Source organism: Podarcis gaigeae (assembly GCF_964106915.1).
Source record: "Podarcis gaigeae genome assembly, chromosome: 10".
NCBI classification, from domain to species: domain Eukaryota; kingdom Metazoa; phylum Chordata; class Lepidosauria; order Squamata; family Lacertidae; genus Podarcis; species Podarcis gaigeae.
Window position 1 is genome coordinate 66,224,102 of NC_139686.1, and position 15,417 is coordinate 66,239,518.

General features: G+C 45.4%; 1 long non-coding RNA gene across 1 annotated transcript in view; it reads right to left on the reverse strand.

Annotated features, from left to right (window-relative positions):
- Positions 1-15,417, reverse strand: part of LOC310826591 — a 39,812-nt gene that overhangs the window by 21,797 nt on the left and 2,598 nt on the right. The window contains exon 2 of the long non-coding RNA XR_014555867.1: positions 5,164-5,227. This is a non-coding gene — a long non-coding RNA (uncharacterized lncRNA). The remainder of the gene's footprint in view (positions 1-5,163; positions 5,228-15,417) is intronic.

Sequence of the window (15,417 nt, forward strand, 5' to 3'; positions counted from 1 at the left end):
CCTTTCAGTCTGTACTCCTGGGAAACGGAGAAGGTTCACCAAGAAATGAACCTCTCCTTTTCATAGCAAACAAGTTTGGAGGGGAGGTAGCCAAGAAGGCTGTAACCAGATCACTTAATATTTCGGCAGGGGTGGGGCATATCATTCAGGAGAGAGAGATCAGCAACTGTTCCAAAGGAGATGAAACCGACAATATAATTCCATCAGCTCTACAGGGCGTTTAACCCACTTAGCAGCCAATTAAGTTGCTTCCCCACTGCGTTTTGTTTCTTCTGGGAGAGCCCACAACCCCAAAGGAGGTGTCTGTGCAATGCATAACATACTAGCCCAATTTCTTAGCAATCCTGTGCATAATTGGCTAGCATTGTACAGCTGAAATTCTTTTCTGGGAGTAAGTGCTCTTGAACTCCGTGGCAATAATAATAATAATAATAATAGTAATTATTATTATTATTATTATTATTATTATTATTATTATTAATGTATACCCCACCCATCTGGCTGGGTTTCCCCAACCACTCTGGGCAGCTCCCAACAGATTAAAAACACAATAAAACATCAAATATTAAAAACTTCCCTAAACAGGGCTGCCTTCAGATGTTTTCTAAAAGTCAGATAGTTGTTTATTTCCTTGACATCTGCTGGGAGGGCATTCCACAGGGCAGTTGCCACAACTGAGAAGGCCCTCTGCCTGGTTCCCTGTAACTTGGCTTCTCGCATGAGGGAACTGCCAGGAGGCCCTCAGAGCTGGACCTCAGTGTTCGGGCTGAACGATGGGGGTGGAGACGCTCCTTCAGGTATACTGGGCCGAGGCCGTTTAGGGTTTTAAAGGTCAGCACCAACACTTTGAATTGTGCTCAGAAACATACTGGGAGCCAATGTAGGTCTTTCAGGACTAGTGTTATATAGTCTCAGCAGCCACTCCCAATCACCAATCTAGCTGCCGCATTCTGGATTAATTGTAGTTTCCAGGTCACCTTCAAAGGTAGCCCCATATAGAGCACTACCTTTGAAGGTGACCCAGAAAATACAACTATTTCTTCTTGCATGGGCCCAGCTTGTAAAACAGCGAGCTTCAACAGGTGAAATGCAGCTTTGAACTGTTAGCACAAAGGATTAGAAGCACAAAGGATTGTTGGCAGAGAGCAGGTGTGAAGCAGGGACTCCATTTATAAAAAGGCAAGCAGTATCCAGCCTCTGTCTAATTCCCCTCCCTCATTCTCCAGCTTCCTGTATTATAATATGTCCCAAAGAAGAAGAAGAGGAAGAGGAAGAGGAAGAAGAAGAAGAAGAAACTCCATTATCATTCACTAGCCAGAGCAAGGAGAGTCCATCAGTTACTCTGGTGCTCCAGCAGAATATCATCGTTGCTCTTGAAAAATGTCCCACATTCCTCCTTCACTAAGCTACCTGATCAAAAGGCAGTGGACGCAGCTTCTGATTTAGGAATGAGGAACCTGTGGCTCTCAGATGTTGGACTCCAACTTCCATCAGCCGCTCTCCAACATGGCCAGTGCTCAGGGTTGATGGGAGCTGCAGTCTGAGAATATCTGGAGGGCAACAGCTTCCTCATCCCTGTCACTAAAACAAGTGCTGTCACATTCAGGGAAACTAAACCCTTCAGTGCCTCTCACTGCTCCTGATATCTCACCACCCTCCCTGCCTCCTCACATGTTCAGAGAAGTGAGGATCAGGTAACGATATCTAGCCAGAGTGCTCTCCTGTTTATGATCAGAGAATGCTATAATATTTCATTGTACAGTACATACTGCTCTAGGGGAATTTTGATTTCCGGTTAATTGCTTTACTTATTTTCTTTAGCAGCTGAACCATGGTATACATCTGTATCTAAACTAAATCAATACAGGTTTTTTAATGCCTTGGATGCATAACTAGATAGCTGGAGCATGATTTATAGGAACTGTTACTACTCCCTTCTTAGCAAACTGACGGTATAATGATATTTGGGCTGCAATTCTAGATGCACTTACCTAGGAGTAAACGTTACTGAATTCAAAGAGAATTGCTTCTCAGAATCCAAGAGATATGTTACTTTCATTTTCCTTGCAGAGGAAACATCTGCATCGATGAAACCCATAGGGGTTTCATGAAATGTTTGAGTTAGTGGAGCAATTTTCTAAGAGGTTTTGCTTCTACCTAGTGGTAGAAATGTGAATTGTGCAAAAGGCTGCCCCTGATTCCTTTGTTTGTAAAGGATTTGGCACCAATGAACTGTGAACTCTGCCAGCTCAGAATGTAGGAATACATGCCTCGGCTCTGAAGCCAAGCTCTGAAGAAGATTTATACTCTCTGAATCATGGTACATAAATAGGCACTTTCCCAAGCAAGAAAGAATTGCTTTCAGTCAATGAGACAGGGATGTTTTTCTAGAGAGACCAGTACAGGTATTTGTGGGCTAGCAATTTTTGATGACATATTTGCGGTCTGCAGGGCTGACCTGAAATACAGAATCACTCTGACTAGAGATTCAGAGTTCTAGATTCTGTCCTCATTGGCCAAGCTGCCTGCTCCTCCCGCTGGCTCCCAAAAGCCACTGTGGTTGGGTAGGAAGAGTTGGCATCCTTCTGTCTTGGGGAACAACAGAGGAGTGTGCCTTTGGGGGTGAGGTCAAGCTATTGGAAAGTTGCAGCGCCTGCTGTGGCTGTGGAGATCGATACAGGAGAGACATGTTTTGTTGCAGCTGGGGCAGATGAAGGTGCCTAGTTGTGCTGCTGCAGATGCACCATTGTGCTTCTTCTCCCTGCACTCCTCCCAGTGGCCATTTCTCCTCTGGTCACTTCAATGGATGCATGACCTGTCTATATCTAAGCACTGCAGTCCTCTGCAAGGGTTGATGTTGCCAGCAGGTCATGTTTGCAGACATCTTTGTAACACAGAGTTGGTTTGCCAATGGGCCTGGTGCCTGAAGCCAGCTCCTCATAGAGCACGTCCTTGCGGATCCTGCCATCTTCCCTTCTGTGGGTATGACCAGGTCAGTGTAGACGTCGCTGAGATAGGAGTGCAAACATGCTGGGAATGTGGGCTTAGGAGAGCAGTCTTTGTTTGAAACTCTGTCCTGCTGTGTGGTACCCAAAATTTTCCTTATGCAGAGCATGTGGAAGGCATTGAGGCATCGCTCCTGGCAGTTGTAAGTTGCCCACAACTTACATCCATAAAGCAGGATGCTCAATACACAAGCCTGTTAGACCTTCATCTTGGATTGGATTGGATTGATCTGTATTACGGCCATTGGCCCGTTACACGACAGTTTCCCATACCAACATATTATACATAAACCTCCAAATTTAAAATCTTCATCTTGGTATTCATTTATAGCAACACATTCTCCCATACCCTTTTGGAGAGGTGAGCAATTCCAAAATGACCATTAAGGGCCATTGAGGACCATTGGCAATGCAAGAGAACAGTCTTGCCCCCCACCCTGAGGTGTGAACAGAGATAGGGGATTTGGAAGGTTGCCTGGGTAACTGGACATGATGTCACAGGAAGAGTTTGGGGCCTATGGCATGAGGCATGGGATAGCTGAGGAGAGGCCAGACCAACCTGGGCAAACTGGTTGAAGGGAGGCTGGGAGAGATGCCTTGGACTACTGTCATCTTGAGATGACCATGCTCTAAGATCTGGACTCCTCCCATCTAAATTCAATATGTGAATAGGTCACATTTCTTAAAGCTATGGGAACCTCCACTGCACCTTCAATTCTCCAAAGGGTTGCAAACACTGGTTGAGGACCAAAACCCCTGGAATCGCATGCATGGCTCAGCAGGGATTGGGGTGGGCTTCCGCAGTGCCCTAATCTCTTAACCTGTTCCTCAGTCTAAGCAATTTGTCTGTGATGTGGAGGCACTGCCTAAGCAGCTCTTCTTTTCCATCTCCTCTATTTGGTTGCTGCTCTGGACTTGTTTTGGACCTCTCTGTTGTTGTTGTTTAGTCATTTAGTCGTGTCCAACTCTTCGTGACCCCATGGACCAGAGCACGCCAGGCACTCCTGTCTTCCACTGCCTCCCGCAGTCAAATTCATGCTGGTAGCTTTGAGAACACTGTCCAACCATCTCGTCCTCTGTCGTCCTCTTCTCCTTGTGCCCTCCATCTTTCCCAACATCAGGGTCTTTTCCAGGGATCTTCTCTTCTCACGAGGTGGCCAAAGTATTGGAGCCTCAGCATCACGATCTGTCCTTCTAGTGAGCACTCAGGGCTGATTTCCTTAAGAATGGAGAGGTTTGATCTTCTTGCAGTCCATGAGACTCTCAAGAGTCTCCTCCAGCACCATAACCTCTCTGAGATGCTCTAAATGCGAGGTGGATGGGTGGGGGGGACCTCTCAAAGAAAGAGTCAGAGGGCACGCCTTTCTCTGCTCCTCAGCTGAGAATGATGTAATCTGGGTATTTGTGGGTTTTTGTTTTTTTAAAAAAGACGATAGAAACTGAAGCTTGAACCCCTTTCCCCTCAAGTCCACATACTGTCTCTCTTCCAGCCTCTGTATCTGATTCCATTATTTAACAAAGACCATCCTTCAAAAAGAATAGTGCATAACAGGAAGTGCAGGGAATGGCTCCTGTTATCTTTGGTGTTGCTGTGAGTCCCCACCCCCTGCTCCACAAATGAATAGGGTTGACATGGTCTGCAAATTGTGCATCCTCACTTATTCTTTTTTTCCCCTTTAATTTTTTTTTGACAAATTAATAAACATAGATAAATAAGAATAAAAATGTGCACCCTACCACCAAACCATTCCATTGTTAACTATCCAACTTCCCAAAATTTCAACACCTCTTGCGATGGGTTTGACCCCTTTCCGTTTTAACAGTACAAATTCTACAAACACCTTCCATATCTCCTCAGAATCATATCTCCTGCATATACCCCTACTTAATAGCACATGTTAATTTATCATTAATAGCTATATCCCACTCCTCTTTATACCATTCTTCCATTTAATATTCTGCTTGCCCCTTCTACTTCCTAGCTGTAATAATTCGTGCTGCTGTCAATAAATTTGTGAGCAAATCCTCACTTATTCTTAGGACAAGAAGAGATAATGCTAAATATAGGATATGGATTCCAGGGTTAGGTGAGGAACGGGGAGAGGGATATGGTCCACCCTGCTTTGCCCATTTGGGCAAACACTCACAAAGTACTCACCCCCCCCCAACACACCTAGCGCCACATTTCTTCTCTGGTTTGGGCTGGCCAGTTTGTTTTCATTCTGGAAAAAAACAACACTGGGGAATTTCCTAGGTTATAATTGCCCAAGATGACATAATTATAGCTAAACTAACAAGCTTACACTTTAACGCACGTAGCTGACAAGCAACGCAGCAATACCAGTTCAATTTATTAAAAGTGGGAGGGTTGCTTCCCTCTCTGTTTATGAAACTTTACTGAGTGATCCCTTTTAATGAAACGATGCAAGGTGCCTGAATGATCTGGGTAGCAAGTACAGGCTTGGATTCAGGTGCATCTATAACAACAAGAGAGAATTCCCCCAATCTGATGAGCCTGTCGCAAGCCTCTTGTGTATAGGTGGATTTTCTGGGCTGACGGCAAACTATATGGCACATCCCAATAATGCCCTGGATTTCCCTGCTTCCTTGGTTTCACAGGATAAAGGACAAGGGGAGAGGCTGTGCACATACAGGGCAGTTTGAAGATGAATTTGATGCATCCCATGTATGTGTATTTTTCACATCAGCCGCAAGACATTGCCCTGCACTTTCCCCCTATTTAATTGGGATTTTCCCAATCCATGCAGTAAGGGAATCCAACACAGAATCACATGTTATCTAAGGCACTGAAATGGATTGTATGGGGAGCATTTTTCTAAATGTGGTGGTGTTTTCCTAGATGCCATGTCCCCTGATTCTGTTGGTGAGGCTCCTTGGTGGGCTGCTGGTGGAGTCCAATGTGACATACACTTTAAAAATCATTTTTCACCCGCTCTTTTGTGCAAATCTGATATATCAGAAAACTTGTATCTCAGTTTATTTATTTTTTTATGTCTGTGCACAGGTAAACAACTACCTGTGCATATGGCCATGATGGACCTCAAGTTTCTGGAACTCAATGAGGGAGGGCAAGTTCTAACTAAGGAGAGGGGACAGAAAACAATGAGACAGAATTCAGTTGAAACCATTTATGCATGGATGAACATGCCCCGAAGAGCACATGGAAAAATTGGATATGTGTCTCAGGCTGCTGCCAGCGACTCCTGGCCAGTTGCCATGAACGTACAAAGTCAAGGAAATGATTCTTACCGTCCGCTTTTTATTCAGTATTTACAGAGAGGGGCTATAGAACCCAGCCTCTTGGGTAATGGCAAGGTCCCAAGTGAATCTCCACACACCTCGTCTTCCCCACTTCTTCATTTGTCACTTCTATGGGTGCAGCTAAGTGCCCTCTGCCTTTGAGCTATTTGCTCTCCTACTTTTAAGACACGCCAGGGAGATGGAGGGTCTGGAATGCTTTCTAAAGACACTGTGTCCATCAGCTGTCACCTCCCTGGTGCTTCCTCCTCTGCCATTATTTCCCAACTTTTCCCCTCCTCTGCCTCTGAGCTGTGACCTCCCACAAAACCCTGCTGTAAATCTCAACTTTCTTCCTCCTCCCTGGAACGGTCAAGCTGGGGAGGCGGTCTCCACCATTCCTCCTCTATGCAGTCCCTGACAATGTGTGGCCCACAGACACATTAACAATCTGCTGAGTGCCATTGCTGAAGTGATCATTTATGCCACTTAATAAATTGCTCCTCTGTAATGGACTATGCAGTCTCTCTCTCTCTCTCTCTCTCTCTCTCTCTCTCTCTCTCTCTCTCTCATGCGTACACACACACACACACACACACACACACTGCCCTTTATTTGCAAAACAACAACTCAGAGCAGTTCACAACAACATAAAGACATTCCACCACCAACCATGAGCCAGACCATACCGCAACCTTGGTGTTATGTACTGAGCTGAATCCTAGAACAATAGGATCCAGAGTGCAGCAGTCTGATTGGTCCGCTGGAGCCACCCAATCCAGCTCCAGGTGGAAGTGAATCAGTGACCTGATTGGCCTGCAGGAGCAGCCAATCAGGCTCCTGGATGAAGTGAATCAGCAACCTGATTGGCCTGCAGGAGGAGCCAATCAGGCTTCTGGAGGAAGTGAATCCGCAACCTGGTTGGCCTACAGGAGCAGCCCGGAATCAGCCAATCACACGGGACCCATTGTGTAAATAACGTATATATAGCTAGACATTTTAGGGGAAGTTTCATTCCCTGCTACTATGAGCTGAATAAAGAGCATGAAATTCACACTCGACTCCGAGTATATTTCACTTGGTATGAATGGTGGTCCGTAAATGCTAGGTGAACAAATGAAAGGACATTCAGCAGCAATTGTCAATGACTTGATGAAGAGAAGGTTGTCACACTGCTGCCCCCAATTAGAAATCTAATTGGGGAATTGTTAACATGCTCCTCTCCACATGGCAGAGAGTTAATTCCTTGCTAAGGGCTTACCAGTGGTACCCACAACACCATGTTGCAGCATAAGGTCACTGTTTAACAGAGTGCTCCTGTTCAGGATGGCAGTGATTTTGCTTAACAAAATTGGTGTGTGTGTGTGTGTGTGTGTGTGTGTGTGTGTGAAGGTAGCTCATCTATGAGAAGGAAAACTCTGGTCCTAAACCTCCGCTACCTTGTGGGATAGCTTTGGGAGAAGGCAAGGCTAAGGAGTAAAGCCCTAAGACCAGGCATAGGCAAACTTGACCCTCCAGATGTTTTTGGCCCACAGCTCCCATGATCCCTAGCTAACAGGACCAGTGGTCAGGGATGATGGGAATTGTAGTCCCAAAACATCTGGAGGGCCGAGTTTGCCTATGCCTGCCTAAGACAATTGGATGGCAGTTGCCTCCTTCCAGCAGCCCAGATGGTGCCACACCTCTTGCTCTGCTCTCCTTTGGACCATATCAACAAGGTCAGCAGGGTGGGTTTGTTGTCTGGGCAGCCAAGGACATCCATTACACACTGCCCAGGTTCGGACCCCGGAGAGGTCACTTCGGTGCTGCTTACGCTGCTGTTTGACTTCACCCCCAGAGGCTCGCTCCATTGTCTCTCAAGACAGACAGATGCCAACAACAAAAACCATCTAAATGGTTTATAAGGGGCAGTCTAAACTAGTCAGGAAAAATACAAAAAGAATACATTAAACCGAAGTTAACATCTGTAAACAAAATCATCAAACTTAATAAAATTATTTGTTATAATTTGTTATTATAAGCTGCATGGGGCTCAGGTAAGCCATACTGCTCCCCGCTCACCAAGTTTTCCCTTCCGCGCCCCCCCCCCCATATTCAAAACCCCTCAGGGAGTTTTTCTAGCTGATGAGCGTGGTATAAATGCTCTGAACGAATAAGCAAACTTTCCATGTCTACCGGGCATGATCAGTATCAGGGAGATACTTAATTAGTTATTTTTCTTAATTTAAGGTTAGCTCTGTAACATTTGGAGTTTCCCAAAACATGCCAGTACCTCCTTCTTGTTTCTCCCAGACTGCTGGGTAACTGTTGGGGGGGAAATTCAATCACACTGTTAAATTCAGCTTGCGTAATTTAAGCTGATTTGGAGGTCTTGTGCAGCAAAACCCCTTCCCCAAAACATTGGACTTTTTGTAATAAGGGAAGCAAGGGAAAAATGAACTTGGGGGGAGGGGGGAGCGCAAAGAAACCTGTGCAAAGTCAAAGCGATCGCAACAAATGTTCATTGAATAGCTAGTGTCATCTAATATCCCTGCAAGCAAATTAGGACGAAGGCTCAATAAACAAGTTGCCTGGAAGTGACCTCAGTGAACCTGCTTTTGATTCATTCCTGTTAGCACTCAGCACCCAGGGTGGGTATTGGAGGGGCTGAAATGCACATGGTGGCCGAGTTTCCATTCTTTAAATGGTCCCCCAATGCTGTTTTCTCCAAGGTGCTACTGAATGGTGCTTTTCAAATGTTCCTCTTTGGTTTCTCAATCAACTTTGCTGCACAGATGCAGCCCCCCCCCCAAATGCATAAGGCTCTTTCTACTAATAAAGCATCTCTAAAATCAGTCCAGCTGTGCTCTTTTGAATCTCCTAATTATTTGTTTGTACTGAAGCTGTTCCCGTGGAATAAATCACTTACCCCATCCAAGCGCTAAAACGAATGTGCATTAACTCACATGCATATTTGCACAATGTTATAATGACCTACCCACATTTATCTTCAAGATGCTCCTTCCTCCCTTATATGGTGTTTAAAAGTTTATGAGACTGTTATGTCCAACTAGAGTACATTTTTGGTGCTGTAATGGGCAGGCTATGAATGATTTAAATAAATAACTTAGTGAAGCTGGACAGAGTAACACTGTAATCGTATGCATGTCTGCTCAGGAGTAAATCCCATGGAGTGAAATGGGATTTATACCCAGGCCCAGGTAAATAGGTATAGGATTGCAAACGAACTGTGGGGAAGAATTCAGTGGGGATGACTCTGAGGTACGTGTGTATAGAATCACACAGCCCCCAGAGCAAGTCATGCTCAGCATAAAGGTATAGGTAAAGAGACCCCTGACCATTAGGTCCAGTCATGGCCAACTCTGGGGTTGCGGCGCTCATTTCGCTTTATTGGCCGAGGGAGCCGGCGTACAGCTTCCGGGTCATGTGGCCAGCACGATTAAGCCGCTTCTGGCGAACCAGAGCAGCGCACGGAAACGCCATTTACCTTCCCACCGGAGCGGTACCTATTTATCTACTTGCACTTTGATGTGCTTTCGAACTGCTAGGTTGGCAGGAGCAGGGACCGAGCAACGGGAGCTCACCCCGTTGCAGGGATTCAAACCTCCAACCTTCTGATCGGCAAGTCCTAGGCTCTGTGGTTTAACCCACAGCGCCACCCGCCTGCCTATGCTCAGCGTAAACTTGCTGAAATCAAAGGATTTAAGTTCGTCATGATTACCATAAATAAAGACCTGTTTACTTAAGTGAATCTACTCTGTGTAATGGCTAACTTGAATGCTACTTACAGTACCCCATGCAACAACAAAAAGTTATGTGATCCCAAGGATCGTGTGAATGAGCCAAATCTGCTGCCCACAAAATGAGCCTTTGGTGCCCTAACCTGTGGTGTCACTGTTTCGTCAAAAATTTGATGTTGTCAGATTCACTCCAAAGCAGCACCAATCACTTGCAAAAGACCCTCTGAAACGTTTGGCAGTAAAAACTCCATGTTTCACAATGCCCCAGAAAATGAGCCAGAGGCCCCCTAACACGCAGGGTCACAGTTTTGCCAAAACCCCGGCACCATCTGATTAACTTGAAAACGGTGCCAAACACTGGCAAAGGACCCCTGCAACATTTGACGGTGCAAACCCCATGTTTCATGATAAGCCATAAAATGAGCCATCGCCCCCCCTAACCCACAGGGTCACGGTTTTGCCAAAAAAACGACATCATCTGATTCAATCCATAGCAGTGCAAAGCAGTGGCAAAATGCCCCCTGCAACGTTTGACAGTCAAAACCTAACATTTCACGACGCCCCAGAAAATGATCTTTTAGCGCCCTAACTTGAAAACCCAATGTCCTCGGATTCACTCCAAAGCGGTGAAAACACGTGGAAAAGGCCCCTTGCATCATTTGACGGTGAACAACCCATGTTTCATGGCAGCTCACAAAATGAGCCTTTGGTGCCCTAACCTGGTTTTGCCTTGCAGGCCTTTTCCACCTGGCCTGGGATGTGGAGCTCCTGATTGACTCCAGCTACAAAAGTGGAGGCTGCTGAACAGACTCTTTGGCGGGGGCTGTTGGACTGGGGGAGGTGATTGTTGCTGTTGTTGTTTTTGCATTATTATTTTTTAGATTTTGTTGTGATTTATGTGGAAATTGTTCAGTTTAAGTTTTGTCTTTTTTAATGTTTCATTTATTGTTTATAACTAACTTTTGATATATATTTTTATCATGTAGTAAGCCACCTTGATCATGGTTTGAACTGTGTGAAGGTGGCATACAAGTAAGTATGTCTGTCTGTCTGTCTGTCTGTCTGTCTGTCTGTCTGTCTGTCTGTATGTATGTATGAAGAGGGAAAGCAATAAATCCCAGGATCTCTTGCGAATCAGACCACAGGGGGAAAGACAGGATATTTTCTTCCCCTAAATAAGGACATCAATCAGGAAGATCCCTGGCATGAGCAAAGCCACCCAAAACATCATCTAAAGCAAGTTTTATTGGGCATAGCTCCATCCCACCTAACGGTCATTCGTTGGCTAAGGTCACTTCCAAATGACCAATTTATTGAGCATTCATCCTGATTTGTTTTCAGGGAGGCTAGATCACACTGGCTATTTATTGAGCATTTGTTCCGATTTGCTTGTGATATTACACAAAAACATTATCCCACACTTTCTGGAGCACTTCTCTATCACGAAAGGTCAGATCTTCTGAGAAAGCAGGTTTATTGCACATGACCTCAAAATTAACTTGCACAATCTGAACTTGCCAGTATGTAGCTGGATCCCGTTCAAAAATACCAGCAGGCTGGAGTTGCCCTGAGAAAGACAGTGTGATAATAGAGTTGTGGGTTGTGAGTGAGGGGCTTCTCCCTGCGTGATCTTAGACTGATCAGTCTCCATTTCTCAGCTTAGCTCTTGGGTTTTTTGATGATAAAACGGGGGGGGGGGGAATGTGGAGCCCCCTCTGCACTTGTTGGTGGAAGGGTGAGATGCAAATGTAAATAAATAATTGCTGCAGACATTGATAGCACAAAGGAAAAGTAAATGAACAAGATTTTGTGCAATGAACCTCAGAAACAAAACAAGACCACTTTGTGCTGCCAATGAGGGATTGAACAGAAATGGCAAGGTATACACACTTGCATGCATAAATCTGACAGTTGCACAATGTACTGTATTTTGTAAGTTTCTTTACAACATTGGTTCATACATTAAAGTGCCAAGGTGCTGGCTACAAAATCTGATTCAGGGGCTTATTTTTCCTGCGAAAGAACTCCAGGGCAGCCTTTGTGAAGTGTCTATCTAGAAGAGAGGCAATTCTGGGAAGAGAACATGGCTGGATTAATTGGAATCAGCCTTTCAAGAGATCCAGACAATTAAACAAACATGAATTGTGAGGCGATAGTCTGAGCATAGATATAAGCCAGACTGCTTGCAGCTAAATTGAGCCCTGCTAAGCATTCTCTTTTAAGTTTTAAATGTCATTAGCATGATGTTTAGATATATTCCTTACTCAAATCTACTCAGAGAATGAATAAATCATGTTTCCCCAGTAGCAGAGACTGAGACCGCGCTTCAGAGTTGCTTATTGTCTCTGTTTAATTAATGCTTTTGTTTCAACGCAAGTTTTAACTTGTGTATTCCCCCACTGATATATGGGGAGGCGGGGTGTTGACCTTCATGTTTAGAGTGTGGAAGATTCACAGGTAATGCTAATGCAGGGTGGAGAGGGCCTCCTGAGGGTACATTCAGCTTAGAAGAATGTCATCAGGTTTAAAGATAGGTTTATAAATAAGTTAATTACAGCCAATGATAGCCTTTGCCTGTGCGGTTTTTAAAAACAGCAGCCGTGCTATTGGGTGAATAAAATTTACAGCAGGAGAGTCGCAACTTGTTTCTTTTCAGGTACAAGGCTGGCTGGTGTGCTGCCAAGATGTCTCGCACAAAAAATCTTGGCATAAGGGCTGTCAGCCGTTGAGAAAACTCTTCCTGGCTTTCAAACAATACAAGTCAGTGGGAGGAATTTTGCAGAGCCATTTCCAAAAACAGCGATAAGATTAGTGCTTGGTTCTTCATACAGATGAAGCGTGGAGCTATTCCTTCTTAGAAACAAACAGGAGAGAAAGTAGGCTTCTTGCATCTTGCTAAAGTCCTTCTCTTGCAAGCCCTGCTCAGCCAAGAAGTTAACTGGGTGATCTTGGGCCACTTACCGCCTATCACCTTACCTGCCTCACCGGGACATTTGCAGGGAAACCAAAATGCTTGTTTACAAAGCTATTGTACTACCAACCTTACTGCATGCTTGTGAAACATAAAGGTAAAGGTAAAGGGATCCCTGACCATTAGGTCCAGTCGTGACTGACTCTGGGGTTGCGGCGCTCATCTCGCTTTATTGGCCGAGGGAGCCGGCGTACAGCTTCCAGGAGGTCATGTGGCCAGCATGACTAAGCCACTTCTGGCGAACCAGAGCAGCGCACGGAAACGCCGTTTACCTTCCTGCCGGAGCTGTACCTATTTATCTACTTGCACTTTGACATTCTTTTGAACTGCTAGGTTGGCAGGAGCTGGGACCAGGCAACGGGAGCTCACCCTGTCGCAGGGATTCGAACCGCCAACCTTCTGATCAGCAAGCCCTAGGCTCTGTGGTTTAACCCACAGTGCCACCCGCGTCCCTTGTGACACATAAGGTAAAGGTAAAGGTACCCCTGCCCGTACGGGCCAGTCTTGACAGACTCTGGGGTTGTGCGCCCATCTCACTTAAGAGGCCAGGGGCCAGCGCTGTCCAAAGACACTTCCGGGTCACGTGGCCAGCGTGACATCGCTGCTCTGGCGAGCCAGAGCCGCACACGGAAACGCCGTTTACCTTCCCGCTGGTAAGCGGTCCCTATTTATCTACTTGCACCCGGAGGTGCTTTCGAACTGCTAGGTTGGCAGGCGCTGGGACCGAGCAGCGGGAGCGCACCCCGCCGCAGGGATTCGAACCGCCGACCTTTCGATCGGCAAGTCCTAGGCGCTGAGGCTTTAACCCACAGCGCCACCTGCGTCCCTTGTGACACATAGGCTACTTATGTGACACATAGGCGCTGAGGCTTTAACCCACAGCGCCACCTGCGTCCCTTGTGACACATAGGATACTTATGTGACACTTGTGACACATAGGCTACTTATAAATACCATCTCCAACCCCTCGAAATATTCCATCAACGGTGTCTCTGAAAAGTTTTACACATCACTTGGGAAGACAAGCGAACTAATGCCAGTGTACTGGAAGAAGCAAAGATCACCAGTGTCGAAGCAATGATTCTTCAAAATCAACTTTGTTAGACTGGTTGTGTTGTTCGGATGCCTGATTATCGTCTTCCAAAGCAACTACAGTGGTACCTCGGGTTAAGTACTTAATTCGTTCCGGAGGTCCATTCTTAACCTGAAACTGTTCTTAACCTGAAGCACCACTTTAGCTAATGGGGCCTCCTGCTGTTGCCGCGCCGCCGGAGCATGATTTCTGTTCTCATCCTGAAGCAAAGTTCTTAACTCGAGGTACATTTCTGGGTTAGCTGAGTCTGTAACCTGAAGCATATGTAACCTGAAGCGTATGTAACCCAAGGTACCACTGTACTGTATTCAGAACTTAAAAATGGAAAGCATAATGCTGGTAGTCAACAAAAGAGGGTTAAAGACTCTCTGAAGGCAAATCTTTAAAAATGTAGTATAAACACCGACAACTGGGAAACACTGGCCTGTGAGCATTCCAGTGCTTACCAAAGGTGTCATGGGCTTTGAAGATGCTTGAACTCAGGATGAAAGGGAGAAACGTTCTAAGAGGAAGGCACGCTTGGCAAACCCTCACCATGATGAACTCCCACCTGGAAACCTATGTCCCCACTGTGGAAGGATGTGCAGATCCAGAATTGGCCTCCACAGTCACTTACGGACTCACTGCTAAAACTGTGTTTATGGAATGACAATCTTACACGGTTATGAGTGATCGCCAAAGTAGAAGACCTGCCTCACAAGGTTCTTGCAAGGATAAAAGGAGGAAGAGCACAGTAGCTGTAGCTCAGTGTTGGAATATGCACTTTGTTTACAGAAGGCTCCACGTTTCTCAGCATCTCTAGATAGTTCTGGAAAATGCCCCTATCTGAAACCCAGGAGAGCTCATGCCAGTCATTGAGAACAATACTGAGCTTGATGAAGCAGAAGTCTATCTGTTTCAATGCATGCTTCCTATGTTCTTTCATAGACAAAACAGTAGAGATCTATTTTTCCATTCTAAATTTTGATTGCACCTTCATTGCACCTAACTCCAACACACAAACCCCAACATTCCTTCCTAACCAATAGATTGTAAATATTGATAGTGACCACAGCAGGTGAATTCATCATGGGAGTAATTTCACCAAGGACAAATATTTTTGAACAGCTACCTTATTAAGGACATTGTAATTTTCCCATAATTTCCACTGATTTCTCCACGGCAGATGCAATCCATAGAAACCTAAGTGAAATCCATTACGGAGTGCATGTGCACATTCTGTGGAAATCAGTGGGAATTGAATTTTTTTCTGAAAAGAACCATGGATATAAAGTGTTTTAGGGATAAATATAGGATGATATGATATGCAGTGGAAAATGGTTATTAGCAGACTCCACGGAGGGGAGGAAG